Genomic DNA, 20,234 nt, shown 5'->3' with positions numbered 1-20,234 from the left:
GTTAAATGTATCTTATGAATATAAAATATTTAGACTTAAATCAGCAAAAATGTTATTTTGAATGATAATCACGTAATTTAATAGGTAAGAAGTTAACAAAGGTTCCTATGTAAAATCACCATCTTACCTTTTTTTTTTTTTTTAAGATTTTTTTATCAACCATTCTTAATAAAGGTAATAACCAAATAGAAACTATTAATTTCTAAAGTAACAATAGTTAACAACGATATTGATATTTGGACAATAAGCATATATACTTTTCTAAGTAAGAGTGAGCAAATAATAAGAAAGAATTATTTAGGATATTTTATTTTAAAGCCTAAAACATTTTAACAGGTATAACTGACCTCACACATGTAGTATTCAATTTAATAAAATAGTAATAGATAATTCATAGTGTAACTCTAATCTTAAACATCTTTAGAAGATATATTACAATTTTTTGAATGGGATAAAAATGAGAAGAAAGGTTAAAAATATGTTAGGTTTGACTGGATCTGATTGGATCCTATAAAAAACTCCATGATCACTAAAATAATAACAAATCATATATATATATATATATATATGTTGGTTATTTTGGTATTAAATACTATTAGAAGTTATATTATGTCATTTTCACTCAAAAGATGAAAAAAATGAGTCGAAAATATGTCGAACACAATAATTTCAAAAATTGCATGAATCGTAAAAAGTTAATCGAATCGTGAATCGATTGTGAATCGTGCGATTCACTAGAGATTCACTTCCAAAATAGATTCACTCATAGATTCGTATCGATTTTGCAAAAATTGCGTATAGAATCATGAATCGAATCGCGAATCGTAAGATTCTGATAACAGAGCTTGGAATACATATCCAAAATTGGATATGGGCACTAGGACACGTTATATGTACATATATATTATATTTCATATAATATTCTCGGATGAGATGTGGTAAATTGTGTAGAAATATACTAGAAATTAAATAAGATATAGGAAAAATATGAAATTTCTATATCTAATTCATGTGAGAGGCTAAAAATATTACTTTACTAACAAATGTGAGTTTCTTCTTCTTCATGTATTATCACAAATTAAAGCATCTGAGTGCCTAAATTGGGTACAAGTGTCGGACACATATCTCACACCCTTACCAATGTCATATCCAGTGGACACGGGTACTGTGGGGGAAATAGAAGAGTCCATGTAACACAGTTCTCATATTTATGTGCAAAAGGAGTACAAGGTGCACGTGTTGCACGCCTCAAACTGTGATGTGCAAGTCTTTGGAGAGTTTCGCCCAAAAATAATAAAAAAAACTCAATGCATTTTACCTTAGCCTCGCCTCGAAGGTAGTCTCAATACATATTTTAGATACACAATATATTTGTATAAACTTGACATATTGTAGGATTTGTGGCTCAAATCATACAATAACTTTCTAAGATTAATAACACATATTTTGAAAGATTATTAAAAAGTACAAGAATTTTTTTTTTTTTTTTTAACGCAAGGAAAAGAAGAGCCATAAAAATGAGAATTACATCCTAAAATTCCAAAATTATGTGCAAAAGGAGTACGATTTGTGTCTCATGACATAATAAATGATCATATCTTCTTTATTTTGAGATGATCCAATATTACGGGTTTCTCATATATGTACTTATATCTAGAAACTTGAGGTGCTTTCTTAGGGTTGTGGTCTTATGGGCAGGTGATCTATGCCATTGGAAGGGATCCCCAGTACCAAAAAAACATTATTGCAGAAACTGCACTTCTAATTACAGCTCCTGTCATTGTATGTATGCCTTCCTAATAACTACATATACTTCTATTGGGTTTTTGAAGTGAATTTATATGTATGATTTGCACTGTGGAAATTTATGGAATTCTCTCAAGTCAGTAGCGTGACTGTCAATTTAGAACCAACTTGTTGACTATAAACAGGGATTTGGACACAAATGATTTTTGGCATATCCTGTGAACTATATAAGATGTGATCTTTCTAAAGCTGGGATGCTTAATGCAGTACAATATGGATTGCTATTGTTCATCCTTCATGCAGAAAACCTTGGGGTTGTAATTGGATCATGGATTCGGAGAGGAAATTTTCTATGGAAAAGGAAAATTGAAGGGAAAAATAAATGAAATTGAAGTTAATTTTCTTCTCACTTCTCTTCTCTTTTCCTTTCCTCTGCAAATCTCTCCTCAAATCCATGATCCAAACACAACCTAACTGCTTAAATGGCCTTACTGAATTATTGGGTTTGTTGAATTTCTGACTGGGTAGAAGTGAGCAGAACAAACTATTGAATGATCCAATCTGGGTCCATCAAACTTAGGTTCTATTGAAAATTGTCTTGTCAATTACTTAAAAACTCATGTTAAAATATATATATATATATAATCTTAAAAGCTCAACCTTAGCTCTGGCAGGTTTTCTTGACCTACTGACGATCCTCAAATTTGAGTTGGGGACCCGGGGTTCCCTAAAAGATATATTTCACATTATCATGAATGCAGAAGGTGGAAATGGAATACAAAACTTACAAATACTTAAAAATGGTCAGACTGATACCAATTTTGTGAACATTTTTGGGTTGGATGGTTTTTTTCAGTATACTTTTTAAACTTCTTTTGATTGCAATATGGCTAACCACTTATTTGTTATTTCCGATGCAAGTTTTGGTGAACAAAAATACTGCTAGTGCAAGTGAAATAGTGAGCAGCTGAGATTATCACAGAGATTCAGTTGCTTATCAATGGAACCCGAAGACGAAACACATCTTGTCAGCTGGAAGTCTCAACTTGAGGAGGATATGAAGATGATCCAATATCAGGACAACAAAAACCACATTATTGAACTACTTGCAGCTAATGACCTTGACTGTGATGATCTGGGTTCAATCTGTGCAGCAGACACGATGGTTGGAACTGGTCCCTTTTCACTTGTGGGTTGTACGTGATTTCGTAAACTATATTTCTTCACTCTTATTTTTGTTCTTAAAAGGATTGTTCTGCCAATTAATTTCATGATCATGTGTGCCTTCAAAGCATGGACAAATGGAACCCTGGATTGCTTCTGGTTCTGTATCTGTTGTAAACTTTTTATATATATTATTGATCGGCTTTGTAAACTTTGTGTATTATCTGGATGGTGAACAATAAAAATAAAAATCTCTGTTTGACACCACTTAGAATAAGCTTTAGGAAAAGGTGCATAATTCAAGTCTCAGTTGGGAAATAATACTAGTTGTAAAATGTGGATGATTTACCTGGAAGATAGTAGTCTGATTGGCAACTCGTATAACATCTTGCATTCTTACACAGATTTTATCAACATGGGAGTATGTTTTTAATGTCCAATTTTCTCTAAACTTTGGAGTGTATACTTTTAATTATATGCTCATAATTACATATTACCTATAAATAAAAAAAAGATTCACGATTATAGAGATAGTGTTGCATTCATCACCATTGGATTGCCTTGTTCTGCGTAGAGTAATAAACTTAGTTTAGTAGTGTCCCAGGGGTGGATTTCCGTCTGCAGTAACTGTTTTGCACATATATAGAGCTCATAACGGCCATAATGTAGTTGTGAAAATCTCATGCAAATGTATAGCTTTGGATAAGCTTTGTTTGCTCTTTTCTTATTAGTATTGTTATTATATGATGCAGCTGACAGGAATGAAGAAAACAAGCAAGTCAATCCTGTGCCTGCATACTTGCGTTGGCCTCTGAAAAGAATGAAAGACTTTTCTAACTTTTCTTTTTATTCAATGAATCACATATACCCTGTACAAGATATTATATAGGAAAATATCTAACTAACTCAGTAACTAACTAACCAACTCAGTAACTAATGCAGTAACTAACTCAACTAACAAACACTCTAACCATCTAACAAACATTACAACGGTAGCTATGTTTGTTACAGATATTTTCTGAAGAGCATTTAGGAAAACAGAACTGTGATGAACAAGATATCAATGCTGACTTCTTCTGCAGTGATGGCTCTGCCTCTAGCTGTGAATCTGTGGTTGCTGCAGCTGGGTATGTATGTATCTTAGCAGCCTCACATGCAGGCTGATCAGGTGCGTGGACTAAGTTTGAGAGAAATCAGAGGTGGTTTTCCAAAACACCATCGTGCTCCATCTCTTCACTTTGCTTGTTACACTGTTGCTAAACCCTTAACAATGGTGCAAAAGATGCAAAACATAAAGAGACTAAGGGGACATAGGGATGCTGTTTATTGTGGTAATCTTCTTATCCTTAACTATATTTAACTAGTGTGGTTTTGGGAATTCCATTCATTCAAATGGTAGAGTTATTCTTAGGTGGTTCTTTGGTGGCAGTAATTGTAAAAAAATCATATATATTAGCTTCTAATTATTTTTTTGGATAACAATTTTAGTATTATTATTATTTAAAATTTTTGCTGTTTGTTGCTCCCTATTCTTCTGCTAATCAGTATGTGTACTGAGAAACAAATTAATGTTTATCTATCTATCCCGCCATGCCTTTTGAGTTTTACCGATGAAAAAACAAAAAAAAAAAAAAAACACATGCACACACACAAAGCAGACATGTTAATAAAATTTGCTAATACAAAGTAGACATGCTAATACATAAATAGAAAGTTTCATTTTCAAGATTTCATAGAAATCATCTACATGACACAAAGTTTCATTTTTTTGTTGGCTACCAGGGAGGGAATTTATTTTCTCTTCGTTTGTGAAGAAAATCATGCTATATAATTAATAGAAAGCTATTCACATGACGAGAAAATGGTTTGTATCTGCACAGGCAAAGCGTTAATGTCGATTAAGGCATCGTTTAACAACATAGCAAATGTGTTGCTGGACTAGGATGATGTTCATAATGATGATTTCTATTCATGGCGTGGCGTCTTCTGTGACAATATCACCCTATCTGTTGTTTCTCTGTTTGTGTTTTCTGTTCATGCTTATTTTTCTTCCTTTTTCTTTTTCCATTTGATTCTACTGGAGTTTTTATTTATTTATTTTTTATTTATATATATATATATTTTTATTATATTTGTTGGTTGAAGGAATTTGTCAAATTTGAACTTGGGTGGGGAGATTTCACCAGCCATTGGAGACCTAAAGAATCTACAGTCCATGTATGCTTTCTTTGCTAATCCTGTTGATTTGGTGTTCTTGCTCATTGTAACCAGGTTAACATAATAGCAACTTTGATGTTATTGTTGAAATATTTTCAGGGATTTTCAGGGCAACAAATTAACTGGTCAAATTCCTGATGAGATAGGCAACTGTGTTTCTCTGATGCTAGTGTAAAATTTCATCTTCTTTCTTCATTACAATTTTATTTACATATATGTGGATATATTAATTTCTTCTTCTGTCTTTAGGTGATTAAGATTTTTAGTTTTTATTTTAATGGTTGGGTTTCCATAATGCAGGGATTTATCTGATAATTTACTGTATGAAGATATACCATTCTCAATATCCAAGCTTAAGCAGCTTGAGTTATTGTAAGTTAATACCTGAAGTGAAGTACTATTAATTAAATATGCTGGATTGTTTAAGATAGATAAGTTTTTAGTTCTGCCAACCAAGGGCTTGAATAAGCTCTGTAAATGCAGGAATTTGAAGAACAATCAATTGACTGGTCCTATCATCTGGTGGTAATTATGTTTGCAGAGGGTTACGTGGCAATTCTTTAACTGGAACCCTGTCCCCAGATATGTGCCAACTGACTGGCCTGTGGTATTTGTGAGTGTTCATTTCCTGGTTATGCTTGCTTTGGGCTTTTTCTGTGCTTCCTACTTGCTTTCTGCTTCATATCCATGGGGACATTGAAATCTTCCTTGATCTCTTTAGTGATGTAAGAGGCAATAACCTAACTGGAACAATCCCTGATAACATTGGCAATTGTACAAGCTTTGAGATCTTGTAAGTTTCTTAAATGATAACTACCCTACTACGGAAATACATTCTTTCTTTTCATTTTTGGTTAAAATTGTAGTGTATGATTTTCAGAGATATCTCATACAATCAGATCTCTGGGGAGATTCCATACAATATTGGCTTTCTAGAAGTGGCCACTCTGTGAGTTCTCTTACTCCACTTTATATTTTTCTTTTGTGGAAGAAGTAGAAGCTAGAAATGTTCTTCTTCTGTTGTCTTCAAGGAAGGTCAATTGAAGTTAAAATTGATATGCACTTAATTTCTGAATTCTAATACAAAATGCATTTCGTGTTTTTCATTATGACATTACTGTGCTTATGGTTATTAGATCTCTGCAAGGAAATAGGCTGACAGGGAAAATTCCAGAGGTGATAGGTCTAATGCAAGCCCTTGCTGTTTTGTAAGTGTGCTTAATATAGTGGCATGTCTTTGAGAATTTTTTTTTAGAATGTGTCTGAATATAGTTGAAGTCAGATAGTACTTGCTGAGATTCTTTGAGATGGATGGACAATGTGAAAGCTGTATATTAATTATATTTATAGGGATAGTGACTAATGGAACAACATTATTTTTTGAAGTCATTATTTTTTTCCACCTCCTCAATTGCTTGTTTTATTACATGGATATGGGCAAGTGGATCAACGTGCTGAATACATGATTTTTATTTCTTCATCATCATTTGTTTTCTGAAGACATTATTTTTCTCAAATCTGTCCCTCATTGGGGGTTCCTGATGATTGGGGGTGGCATTATATGGATATAGGCATTATTTTGTTTTTGGTTATTTCCTTGCATCAGCCAATTCAACTTACTCCTTGGTTCTTGCAGATGATGGTAGGGAAGACCTATTTGAAAAAAAAGCCTTATGAATAGATGGTCATGTCTACTTCTATATTTACTTCGGTGTTTTTAACCTATTTGTTAATATTTCATTACAGGAAGTTACAAAAAAGGCCCAAGAAGGAGGCTTCTGAGCATGTGAGATGTCTGGAAGAAGATTTGGGAAAGTTGAGGTATATTTGATTTGTTTGAATTTCTTCTTTTTCTTCTTCATTTTCTACTTTCTACTGTAAGCTTAGAAGCTTGCACTGTTGAAAGAGCTTGGTGATCTGTTTTGTGAATTTTAACTTGGATTGTACACCTTCTTCTTCTTAAAATGTTTTATACTTTAATATATATCAGTATTGGTGGGTCCCCATGCTTAGCAGAAATTGGAGCCACTTTATGTTCCTGAAAATGGATCCATGGACAATTTGTCCGCTAAAGAGGGTGATTTTTTGTTTCAAATAATAAAGACTATAAATTAGCTAAAAGGCTTTGTATGTTTGCTATAACACAGGCAGCTAATACATATAAATCTCAATGAGACACCATATTGTTGTGTTATATGAAGATTATACAGGTTGAAGAAAGTAAACATGCATCCCATAGTTGCACAATGGTGCATGCATTTTATACATTTTAATTCTTTCAAAATTGTATATAACGGACATGATATTCACAGAAATATTGTGCAAGATTAACAAATTGATCATTAAATTCAGTGTTTAGTCAAAGAGATGAGTTCATCTACATGACCAATCCTAAAAGTGCACTTCTATCTCTAGTATCTGATGTTTAGATATGTTGTTTTCATTTCCGTGCAGTACAAGTTTTTTGTTGATGGAGAATGGCAGCATGATGAGCACCAACCATTTGTAAGTGGAAATTATGGGGTGGTGAACAGTGTCTTCTTAGCTAGGGAGCCTGATGTGATTCCTGCAATTTATACTCTAGAGACAACTGGTAGATCTAGTATGGATGTGGATAATGATCCATTTTTTCATTTTTTGGAAGTAAATTATCTTACAAAAGCTTTTGTAATACAAGTTGGTCTAGTTGATAAGAACAAGGCTATGTGTGACTTTTGGCTGGTGTTGATTTTTGCTGCCAGAGGACTGCTGATTTTTTGGTTGAGAATTGTGAATTTAATTTTTGAATATGTTATTTTGTGGGTAATGATGATTGGATATTAAATTGAATAGGAAAGTGAATTAATGCTGCATTTATAATTTGAATGGGAGTTATTATTTCATATTACGGCTATTCAATTTTATTATAGGTATTTTTTTAGTTTAATCACATAAAATTAGCATAATTTAAAAAAAAAAAAAAAAAAGAGGATTTCACGGCGTTTTTAAAACGCCACCTAAACTCCAACAAGTTAACGGTCAATTTTTTTAAAAAGATATTACGGCGTTTTGAAAACGTCGCTAAAATCATAGTGACGTCATGGTAGGGACATTTCACGGCGTTTCTAAAAACGCCGCCTATTATAATATCGCGACGTTTTTAAAACGTCGTAAAGATACAGCGACGGCCGTAGCTTCGACGTTTGGTACTAAACGTCGCAAAAGGAATTAGCGGCGTTTTTGAAAGATATAGCGGCGTTTTTTAAACGCCACTAAAAGTCTGTTTTCCAGCAGTGGTTGTGTGACTCAAATTTATAAATTTGAATAAAATTTTGTGGAAAAGCTAAAGATTGCCTTATGTGAGCTTTTTTATAAACATCAAATGTTATCTCTCTATTTATTTATTAATGAATACATTAATAAAAAAATAGAATAAAGTAATAAAAAAATGTTTAAGACTCTTAAAAAGGTTTTTTAAATTTGATCTATAATGAAATGACGTGATAAGTGTCAACTTTTGATTTATCACATACTCAGTTATATAATGCCTAACTTTCTTGTCATATCATTATAAGTGAGTTTGTGGAAAAATTATTAGTTGGTCTTGAGACGTCATGTTGTCATATCCCACACCAATCATAATTTACCATACCCCCATCTAGATTCTCCAATCACTCAACACAAATTCATAGGCTCCACTCCCTCGACCAATTACAACACCATTACGGCACCACGTGATGGTATTCCAAAACCAACCAATAATTTCTCGAGTTTGTGAGTCTAAATTATAGATATATAATATTTCTCCAAAATAATTACATGACTCTATAATTGAATGGACACACTTAAATTATGGACTCCATTGAAAATTTGTATTTGAGTAATGTATGGTGCTGTTTGATAACATTTATAATTTATTTTTTTTAGTTTATAAAAAATATTAAATATATTTATATTAATTTTTGATTAAAAATGATAATAAAAATATATTTGGTATACAAGCTTTTTAAAAATATATTTTGAAAACAAGTGAAAATAGATGATTATAGGAGGAGGTTGTTGACAATTAAAAATGATAGCCAGAGATAGTTGTTGGCTATAGGAGGTGGTTGGTGGTAACCGGAGGTAGTTGTTGGCTGCAAAAATAGTGGGCAAAAGTGATTGCCGATAGGAAAAAAATGATGGGCGATTGGTCACCTAAATGTGGTTTTCAACCAAAGTTGGTGGCCAAATGTGTTATTGGTGGTAGGAGGTAATGGTTGGAAATGATTGGCAGTGAAGTTTATTAATAATGTAGCCTGTAGAGATGAGTAACAGTTGGTTGTTGAAAAAAAAAATAGGAGGAAGAGAAAAAAAAATTAAAATAAATAAGTGAAACTATCTTTTTTGTGTGTTTAGTAAATTACTATTTATAACTTTTTAAAACCAAAACAAAACAAGTTTTGTTTATAATTATTAAAAATTCTATAAAAATAAAAAAAAAATTATTGATATAAACGTTACCAAATATTTACTTATAATTGTTTTTGTTAATTGATGTAACAGTTGTTATATTATTATATTAGTGCTTAAAAAATGGGGTAATGTTAGGAGTATTAAATTTTCTACTAAACAAATAATCAAATGTTTTACATAGGTGTGGGGTTCGCAATTTTGTGGACCCACACCCATATGAGACATTTGATCATTTGTTTGGTAGAAAATTTAAGACTTATAACATTTTCCTAAAAAATGGCTTTTTAAAAAAACTTATATACAATTTATTATTCAGCAGTGCTACGTCACTCGAATTTATGCCCCCCGAATCCCCCGAACCAAAAACGACGTCGTTTCGTCGTTTTTGGATTTTTTTTTTTTTTTTTTCATTCAATCAGAGATGAAGCAGACGAAGAAAGAAGAAGGGAAGAAGAAGCAGAGGCAGACGACGACGGGGGCGGAGGCAGACAGCGAACGAGATGCGACGATCGGCGATCTGCGCTGATAGGTCGAGCTGAGACGATCGGACGATCGGCCGGAATGCAGGGGCCTCTGTGTGTGTGTGTGTCTCCATTCCCTCTTCTCTCCCTCTCTTTCCCTCTCTTCTCTCCGCTCTCCCTCTCTCTCTCTCCCTGTCCCTGTCCCTGTCCCTCTTCCCCCTGCGTTTTGAGCTCGAAAATGGTCGAAAACGGAAGAAAAAAAAAAGAAAAAAAAGAAAAAAAAAAAGCCTAATGCCCAAAACGACGTCATTTTGGGCATTAGGGGGATTAGGGGGGGCAAAGTTTCGAGCTCTCAAACATTATTCTTTATTATTAGAAGCACACGAGAGCCCCATTTTTTAAACTTTTAGATCAACAGGTTTAAATTCAAATCTTTTTGAATTAAAAGGACATTAATATTTTTAAAAGGATATTTATTTGTTTAAAATTTACTTACTTATTCAAATATTACTTATTTATACACTTGTTATCTGTCTGTTCAATTATCTATCCAAATGTCAATTCTTTATAGGCTTATATAACTTATCTATTCATCTTTGTATTCACTCATCTTCACGAATTGCCAACTATTATTGTCTGCCGGCTACCAGTGATTTTTCGACGATTTTTCAAACTCATGTTGTTTATAACCAAATTTAAAAATAAAAACAAATCAAATAACAAATAAAAATCAAATCAAATAACATGTGATAATAATGGACTTTTCACCAATTTATGTACTTATCTTTGTAATAAAAAACGAAATCAATACTAATGTACCCACAATTTATAAACCCTAAAATATATACGTTGGTAAACCATACTGCAGTGTGAATGAAGGACATAAGAATAAGAGATGAAGGGCAAATCTGCAAATTGAGCTTTGAATAGAGGGAGATTAATCAAATTCTTGATGGACGACATAGCTCTCGTGTGGTTGTGGTGTTAGTTTTCTTGCTAGAACCATAAAATCGAATCAAAAGGTATACACCCAACTCACTGATCTCATCACTGATTCTGAATTCTACCATTTTTCTTCCATTTCCATTTCTTTGGTGTGATTTGATTTGCATCATATGTTTTTTCTATGAGAAAACTTGTCATTGTTTGTGTATTTTGTTAAATTGGATTACTTGTTGGCTATGTTTTTCCTATGCTAATTCATGGAACGAAGTGAACTGTCCAAAGTGACCAAATGTTTGGGATTTAGGCATTTCTGGACACCGGAATAATTTGTAATTTGGGGGCTCGATGTATATATACATATATACTAGTGATTGGTGCAAATGCTATGTGTAGACACCCCATTTTTGACCGACCTTAAGACTCAGACGTCACCGATTGAGCGCTTGGTGATGTTGCATATCGTGCTCGTTCAGAGGTTTCAGAGTCTCGGCTGCGAGCCTTGCCTCCGGACTTCCAGGCTCTTTCGTGCTTTGCCTCGGTTTGCGAACCAGGCTCTATTTTCTCTATTTTCTCTTTCCGAGGGGAGGGAGAGGTCTCGTAGATCATCTCTCAGTGGCCGTAGGCTACGTTTCGCTGTCATAGGCCATTTTACCCGTTTGGAGTCCGGTTTCCGATTTTTCGGAGCCGTTGGCCGTGTGCCTCGGTTCGGGACTGCTTAACCACCTCCGTTTGCTCCGATTTTTGGCATGCAACTTATTTGCTCCCTTTTGAGGGACATTGTGGCTCGAGAGACCAACTTCGTGGTCGAACACCACTTCCGGTGCCTAACAGTCAGTTTTTGGGGCCTCGGGCTGCGTGTTTCGGCCCCCGAACCTCTATTTTGCATCGGTTTGAGTTCATTTTTGGCAGGGACCTCTGTTTCATTGTTATGAAGGTCGTAGAAGGGTGGGAGGCCATCAATTGTTCTGACGACCAGTTTTATTCCTCCATCGCCCTCCATCGCCCGTTTTTCTCACTTGAAAACCAATGTTGACCACCCTAAGGCCACTTTTTCCAGCCCTAAACCACATATTTGTGTTATACACACCTGGGAGGCCACCAATATCATATGGCCGGCCAGTAATTGTGTGTGACCCTTTTGAACCCCTCCTAAAAGTGGCCTTTTCTCTCTCCTGATTTACTTTCTCCAGTTTTTGACCACATGGTTGTGTTGTGCACACATAAGAGGCCACCAATCTGGGGTGGCCGGCCACTAATACTTCTTGAGCCTTTTGACCCTTGGCCGGCCGGCCATGGGGAGGGCCGGCCGGCCACCTGCAACTTAAATACCAGGCTGGCCTTGCTCCCCTCCTCTGGTACATTACAAATCTGTATTTTGTTTCCCCCCAGATTGTGTATCCGGGGGGCTGCACTTTTGGGGGGAAATTTGAAATCCATTTCCCCCTCTTTTTTTCCATACTCTTGCCTATATAACAGCACCTCCAGCTGCATTTCAAAGGGTTACAAAATTTGCTTTAAGGCTCTTGCATTATCTCTCTCTCTCTCTCTCTCTCTATTCCAAGCTCCAAAACCCCAAATCCCACACCCCTTTCTACACCACCACATAGCACCACACCACCACCATCCTTTCCAACACTTGGAGCTGGTTTTCCAAAGCTTAGGAGCACCTTTTCTCAAGCCAAAAGCTGCTGAAGCTTGGTCTACAAGGGTGAGTCTTCATTCTCCCTCTTTTGTGCTTTATTTTGTTCTATATCTAAGCCATACTTGCTTACATTTTGGGATCCGACCCTAATTGAAAATAGCATTATTTTGAGCTCCTTTTCGTGTTTGTTTAAGGGCCTCTCCCTGTTTGAGGCTTCCTTTTTACACTTGCTTCTTTACCTCTCTTGTATACCTCTTTCTTGCATAGTATTTTAGGCCTATTTGTATACTGTTTTGAGCTTGATTATAAACTGTAAAGTGTCTTATTTTGATCCCTTCTTCAACATTGTTGAAGGGATATTCACTGTTTGAGGCTTCCTTTTGTCACTTGCCTCTTTATCCCTCTTTTGGCCTTATTTTTGCATGTTTTGTTACCCCCTTGTTCTTGTATTTTTGGGCTCTGGTCCGAACTGTAAATAGCCTTGTTTTGACCCCCTCTTCATTTTTTATCAAGGGAATTTTTCTTTTTGAAGCTCCATTTTTGCTCTTTGTGTTTAAACCTCTTTTTAGGCCTTATTTTGCATAGTATTTTAAGCTTGCATGTGCACTGTTTTGGGTTTGGTCACTAACTGTAAAACACCATGTTTTGGGCCCCTCTTAAACTTTGTTGAAGGGACCTCCTCTGTTTGAGGCCAGAAACCATCACTTGCTTCTTTGTCTCCCGTTTGGCCCATTTCTTGCACAATAGTTTAGCCATACTTGTGTTTGTTTTCGTGGCTTGTTGTAAATTGTAAAGTGCTTCATTTTAAGCCCCTATTCAACTTTGTTGAAGGGATCTTGGCCATTTAGGGCCAGCAGCTGCTACTTGCTTCATTATCTCTCTTTTGGGGCCATTTTTGCATGTTAACTTAGCCCTATTTGTGTTCACTTTTTGGCCTTGATTAAAACTGTAAATATACTTTTTTTGGGACTGTCTTGATTCTGTCTTCACACTTCATGTTCAAATAATGCATGCTTTGCATATCCATAGGTCATTCCATGTACCTAATTTCGTGTTTCGGGTTCATTCCATGCATCGGGTGCCATGTTTCCATGTTTCGGGATCATTTTGCATCACATTTCAGTGCTGAAACTTGCATGTTTGCATACCATGTTCCATGCCCTGCCATGCCTTGTTAGAGTAGCATTTGTGCCTTAGGATCGGTTCTCGGTTTGCATGCATGTGTGCACGCATTTCGAGTGTCTCATTTTCATCTCATGGCCTCTTATGTGAGTGTGGCTGAGGTCCACTCATGTTGGTGTAAGTCTATTATGCATTGTGTATGCCATTTCATTTAATAGTATTGCGTATGCTAGGTTGTATGTTAGCGCATTGTGTATGCCATGTTATCTCGTGCATCGTGTATGCCATTTCATTGCATTGTGTATGTTAGGTTGTATCTTAGTTGCATTTCATGCATATCATGCATATTGCATCGTGCTTGGGATAGGAGTTAGCCCAAGCACGGGAAACGAGGGACGTTTCGTACTTTGAGTGACGGAACGTGTCTCAATTCCCTGTCCCCGACACTCTGGATTGCCCATGATGGAGTTAGGTCTTGTTGTGTTTTCATATGCATTCATTCTATATTGAGTTGCACAATTCGACTCCTCGGTCATCATGCATCGAGATGCGTGATTGGTGGCACGAGGATCGAGGCATGCATACATTTGTGAAAATACATTGCCATGCCCTTTTCCTGCTCTCTGTTGCAACAAATCAAGAATCAGTAGCCTTTCAAAGGCCTTGCACAGCATTCCGGCATCAATCGCAAACAGAGGCTAATTGGGGCATCGCAGTGGATTTCCGTGCCAAGTAACCCGAGCATGCATCATTCATCATCCGGAGCGGAGTCAAGGCAGTCCCTAGCTTGTATGCTAGTTTACAGCTTTCTTACTTTAATTTGTTAATCAATTAGAATTCTGTATTCATTCGGACTGTATTATTTATTTGGGACTGTATATCATTTATTCGGACCCTCTGTGCGAGGGCATAATTGTAATAAGTGTGCGTGTGTGTGATGCATGTCTTCCAACCCCACGTCTTTCTCCCTTTTATTTACCAGCTTATGATGGTTAGATTAGGGCATGTTTCAATTAGCATACAGTATGATAGCATGTTGCATTCATTCATCTATTTTGCATGCACCGGGCTCGGCGCATCATACTAACTGCATTTGTATTTCAATTCCAAGATTGAATACTTGTTAGCTGTTGCACCTCATATGCCATGTTTAGAATAGCTGAGCCTGCTATAGTTGCATTCTTGCATGTGTTGCATTAGGCATTTCAGCATATTTAGGATCATGCATGGATTTCTAACCTAGCTTCTATTTTGGCTTGGAGTACTCGGTAAGTTTTACGCTTTAGCATCCTTGCATGCGTGTGAATGACTGCCATGATAGCATGCTTACCATGAGGCTAATTGCTTATGTGATAAAACTGCCTGAATGCCTATGGGTGAAGGTTGGGTTATTTGGATTAGAACAATTCATCAAATGTGTGTTTTAAGCCCACTAGATAGTGACAAAATCATGTTTTCTAAGCCCACCCGAGGGTGGCAAATCCACGTCTTAGCCTACTTGCGGGTAGCACCATCAAACCATTTTCAAAATAAACAAACATGAAATGTTTTGTTCCAATTCAGACGATCCAGTCTATACTTGTATGCTGTGCGCATCATATAGTAAATCTAGGCTAATAACCGAAATAAGAACGCATAAAGTTTTCAAAACTAGATATCATGGTTAGTAGAGGCCGATCTTTGATCGGACGAGCGGGGGTGCTCACGAAGTGACATTCCCCAATCGTACCCAAGTTCCCGAGCCGAGGCAACTTTGGTGATGACGGACACGTGGCTTAGGCAAATGAGTCAGGGTTTCCTAAATTTTCCCAAAATAAAATATTTAGATGGCGACTCTGTATCTGGCAAAGCAGTCCATGTTTGGCACTTCTTTAAAAAAAATCTGTTTTCTCAAAATAATTTGCCGGATTTGGACTCTTTGGTTCAAATTACGAACCGTGACAATTTGAAAGTCCGAACTGTAGTGAGCCCAATACGAGCGGAATGGGACCTCATCCCTCTCGGGGCCGTTCGGGGACGTCTACAGTTTTTGGCGACTCTGCTGGGGAGTTAGAGAACTTGACTCGAACTCATGATATCTGGTTTTGACTACATTTATGTGTTTTTTTGCATTGCATTTGTATTGGTGCGCCTAGGACACCGTGTTTGCCATCTGCTATTCCTGAACGGTTTGCCGGAGGCTTGTCTTGTCAAGACATGACCATAAGGCTGACCAGTTGTGGGCTCTGCCAGTATGGGAACACAAACCCCGGTTTTACCGGGGCACCCTTTTTTACCATTCGACCTAGTGCATATTCGGAATCCATAGCGACCATTCCAAACTAGGACAGGTTGCTTACCCGATTATAAGTTGTTTGAAACCGCTGCGTGCGTAGTGAAACCCTAGCTCCTGACAAAATAGGACAGGGAAACCCTACCCCAACATAGGGGTGTTTTGGCTCTCACTTGTCTGCTATGTGCTTTTAGAGTGCGTCTCTATAAGAATGCATGTATCAGTCTACAAGTTTGGGCATCAGGCCTGCGGGCACCAGTTTAGTAGTTTGGGCATCAGGCCTGCGGGCATCAGTATCTGGGAATCAGTTTCACCTGAGGGTATCAGTTCACCGGTAGAATTTTGGGCAGAATTCAGTAGAGAGCACACTCATTCAACTATGCTCATATATGTTCAGGTGAAATCAGGCTGAGATTCTGCATGTTTTCTCTTTTGCTAGGGGGTAGTCTTGGAACCATAGTTTCAGAAGGCTCCGATATCCCCCGAGGTTCATCGGACTTGTGTTGATAGACTTTGTCAGGTCAGAGATTCAGTTCAAGGACAAATCAGTGTTCCTCCGCCAGAGGCAGGGTAAAAAGGGCCAGTTAGGCACAGATCACCAGTTCAGCAGTTACCAGATCGGTGGCCCTTATCCACCCTACTAGTGAATAGTCAGGCTGAGGCCTCAGTTTTTATCAGTTTTTAGTCACCTCACCAGTCAGTCAGCCGAAACAGCAGAACATGGCAGGGATGGAGGAAATGATGCGTCAACTCCAAGAAAGTATGAAACTCATGCAGCAAGACGCTGCCCGACAGACGAAATTTGCCAAACAGCAGGTTGCGATCATGGCCCAGCAGGCTGAGCTAATCACCAGATTGCAACAGCAAAACGGAGCATCTGCTTCGCATCAAGCTCCCCCCCACCAGTAGATCCAATACCCGGGGAGACGCAAAATGTCCAAGAAGGTACCGACATTCCGACAGGGCCGGCTCCGCCCTCAATCTTACCCCAGCTGTCTAAAGCACCAATCAACCCATCGGACTCTCCCTTTGAGTTCGAGGTAGACCATACAGCGTTGAAGTTGAGCAAGCTTGAAAAGTTGTTCAAAGAATCCCAGGGGGTAAAGTCCATCCCGGACATTGAGGACGGGTATACTGACGCAGCTGTGACGCTGCCGGACAGATTTAAGATGCCACACATCGATCGATTTGATGGATCTGGCGATCCCATAGTGCACCTCCGGTTGTTTTCGGACATACTAAGGCCGATGGGCCTCACCAGGCTGCAGAAACTTTCATTATTCGGTCGGACCCTGTCAGGTGTGGCCGCTATCTGGTATGCAAAATTAGAAGACGATGTCAAACGGAACTGGGATGAGATGGCCGAGGCCTTCGTTGCACAGTACTCCTATAACACGCAAATCGAGGTCACAACCCATGATCTTGAGATGACGAGACAGGAGCCTAAGGAGAGCTTCTTAGAATTCGTGGTCCGCTGGAAGGCCAAAGCCTCAATGATGACCATTAGGCCAACAGATAAGGATCAAATACGGATGGTTGTGCGCAACCTCCAGCCCAAACTAATGCAGAAAATGATCGTGCTCCCCTTCTCTACCTTTTCAGATTTGTATGAGATGGAAGTACAGATCGAGGATGCTATGAAGCAGGGCCTCATTGACCAGGAGAAGGAGTAGCCCAGGAGGGTGTTTACCCGCAGTTCGAATGCGACCACCAGTGGTGATGCAGCTGCAAGATCTTCTGAAGTGGGCATGGTCACCACCACCACATCAAAAAAAGCTACCCCATTCACCGGTGCATCCGGAAGTAGCTCACAGATGGCCAAATATCCACCCCGAGTCAAGAGGGTTTTCACCCCACTTTATATGCCTTTGTCAAAGGCTCTAGAGGCCTTAATCCGGAAAGGACATCTGAAACCATTGGAACAACGGCCTTTACCTGATCCTCTCCCTCCAAAGCATGACCATACTAGGTACTGTGTGTACCATCAACAAACCGGTCATGACACTGACAGTTGCTTTCGTCTGCGCCATGATGTACAAGATCTGTTTGACAACAGGGTCATCCCCGCGCCAGTCCAGCAAAGTCTATCGGCACTCGACCAGTGAACCTGTGGGGGATAATGTGACGGGATCGAGGGATGAACCACCTGCGGACGGCGTTCAGTTTATTTCAGATATGGTGTATGGCATGCACTGTTTTGAGCATTTGTCAATGCTAGCTTTTGTGCTTTCTGACTTAGGTATTGGGTCAGTCTTGTTGTTTTGTTTTGAGTCTGTCTTTTTGTTTTGAGTCAGTCTCTTTTTGTTTTGGGTCTGTCTTGTTGTATCAAGTCAGTTTTGTTGTATAGGAGTCGGGTGATTCCGGGGGGTGTTACCTCGAGCGTCACCATTTTGTTTTGTGTTTATCTTTTCATTTTGTTTTGAGTCTGTTTCTGCCAGGGAACCAGTTGTGCCGACAGATTTTAAATGAAACAGCAGTGATTTTCACGTTCTCGTATTTGCTTCTGTCTTGTGCCAATTATGCCGGAAGTTCTGAATGAGATGGCAGTATTTGGCTAAGAACTCTGCCTTTTCTGTGCCTTGAAGTCATTGTAATGACCTAAGTTTTTCAAAACTTTTTGAACGTCGCGATGAAAACAAAGAGGGAGGAATTCCTCGGGATTTGCAAAACTTTGATCAAACTGAGAGTAAGAGAGGCGTGCTAAGCCCTTAATGAATGAAATCATGCTTGTTAGTGTGAGTACTGAGAAGGACCCTAGCTTTGATCCAGATTGGTTCCACACTATCTTCGGCGCGAGCGATTTGTCGCTTTCTTAAAAACTTTCAAAAACAAAATGTTTTGCGCAGTCCTGTGAAGACTTGTGTGGAATCGCTCTTGAGATTGTGCAGCCTAGGATCGCTCTCAGCCTCAAGATTCAATCCATTTGTTTTCGAACCTTGGACCCATTCAGAACGTTCAACGGTCAACCGCCATGTAAGGCCTGTGTGGCCAGATTTGAAGCAGCCCTCGAACAAGAGGCACCAAAGTCAGATCAAGAAGATCAGATCTCATCAGAAGAAGCTTGTAAAGCTAGAACAGAAGCACCCCTCTAACTAGGGGCAAAAATGTCCGATGTGCTCGAAGAGCCGAAGATGGGTCCTTCAGCAAATCAATACAGCAGTCATTTTTCTAGACTCAGATGACTTCAGGATCTCAAACCATTTGGCATGGACTTGTTACATTTTTACCCTTTGAGAGGCTCGCTGGGCCGAAAACCCGGAAGGGCAACCCAGGCAAAAGTTAGAGCAAGAGAAAATACAAAAAAAATACAAAAGAAATGAAAAGAGAAAAATAATAAAAAAAAAAGAGAAAAAAGAAAAGAAAAGAATTGAAAAGGAAAGAAGAACAAAGCTCGCAAGGTCGAAAACCCGCAACGGGCACCTTGGCAAAAGTTAGAGCGCAAAAGGAGAGGTTAAATACCCGAGTGTACCTTAACCCCGAACTACGTAAGGCTTGATTCCCATCTTTGGGATACGTAGGCAACTTCATTCTGAAGTCCAGCCGTAAAACACTTCAAATTGACTGTGTCCATGTGATGGTTCTGGTCATCTTTGTCTTCAAACACTTAAAACACTTCAAATTTACTAAATAAAAGCATTACATGTAACATCAAATTAAATGCCCTACGGCTAACATCTTTCCAAGCTAACACTTGGACACAAAAATATGAGTTCTAACTCAAATACAAGTAAAGCCCTAGGCTTGAATGTTTACATGTACTAACAAATAAAAACAATTAACTAAAGACAATCTTCAAAATCCAAAAGCCAAATCCTTCCAAGCTAAGTCCTTGGAGGTAGCTTATCACCTGAACCTGAAAATGATGTTCCCATAAAGGGTGAGCCACAGCCCAGCAGAAAAATACTAAACTAAATATAAGCATTGAATAAAGCTATAGCATTCAATAGATGGTTAACCAAGATGATCAATTATAACTTAATACCATTTCATGACACTAATGTCTATGACATGTTTCAATTCCCATTATTATCAATATGGCTCAGAACCTGGCCAAACTTACAACAGTGAACCATATATCATATTCACATTACTTCCAATATCAACAACACAGATGAGACTCATGCTCATATCAAAACACTTCATACTTCCCGTTTGATACACATTTTAGTGCTGTATCAATAACATGTAAAAACACTTCAATATAATAAGCACACATGATAGTGATGCTAAT

At 37.9% G+C, this 20,234-nt stretch overlaps 1 protein-coding gene and 2 long non-coding RNA genes across 14 annotated transcripts in view; 2 read left to right on the top strand and 1 right to left on the bottom strand.

Annotated features, from left to right (window-relative positions):
• Positions 1-20,234, bottom strand: part of LOC114268225 (uncharacterized) — a 267,263-nt gene that overhangs the window by 6,325 nt on the left and 240,704 nt on the right. The window lies entirely within an intron of this gene.
• LOC145813526 (uncharacterized) lies at positions 4,907-5,642 on the top strand. Its single transcript, XR_014356654.1, has 3 exons — positions 4,907-5,298; positions 5,428-5,499; positions 5,611-5,642. It is a non-coding gene; the product is annotated as an uncharacterized LOC145813526 (long non-coding RNA).
• On the top strand, positions 5,640-6,252 carry LOC145813525 (uncharacterized). Its single transcript, XR_014356653.1, has 3 exons — positions 5,640-5,740; positions 5,849-5,920; positions 6,008-6,252. It is a non-coding gene; the product is annotated as an uncharacterized LOC145813525 (long non-coding RNA).

The sequence above is a fragment of the Camellia sinensis genome, chromosome 15 (genome assembly GCF_055761805.1).
Source record: "Camellia sinensis isolate YWXY chromosome 15, ASM5576180v1, whole genome shotgun sequence".
Lineage (NCBI taxonomy): Eukaryota > Viridiplantae > Streptophyta > Magnoliopsida > Ericales > Theaceae > Camellia > Camellia sinensis.
The sequence above is the reverse complement of the archived record's forward strand: the minus strand, read 5'-3'. Positions and strand labels throughout refer to the sequence as shown.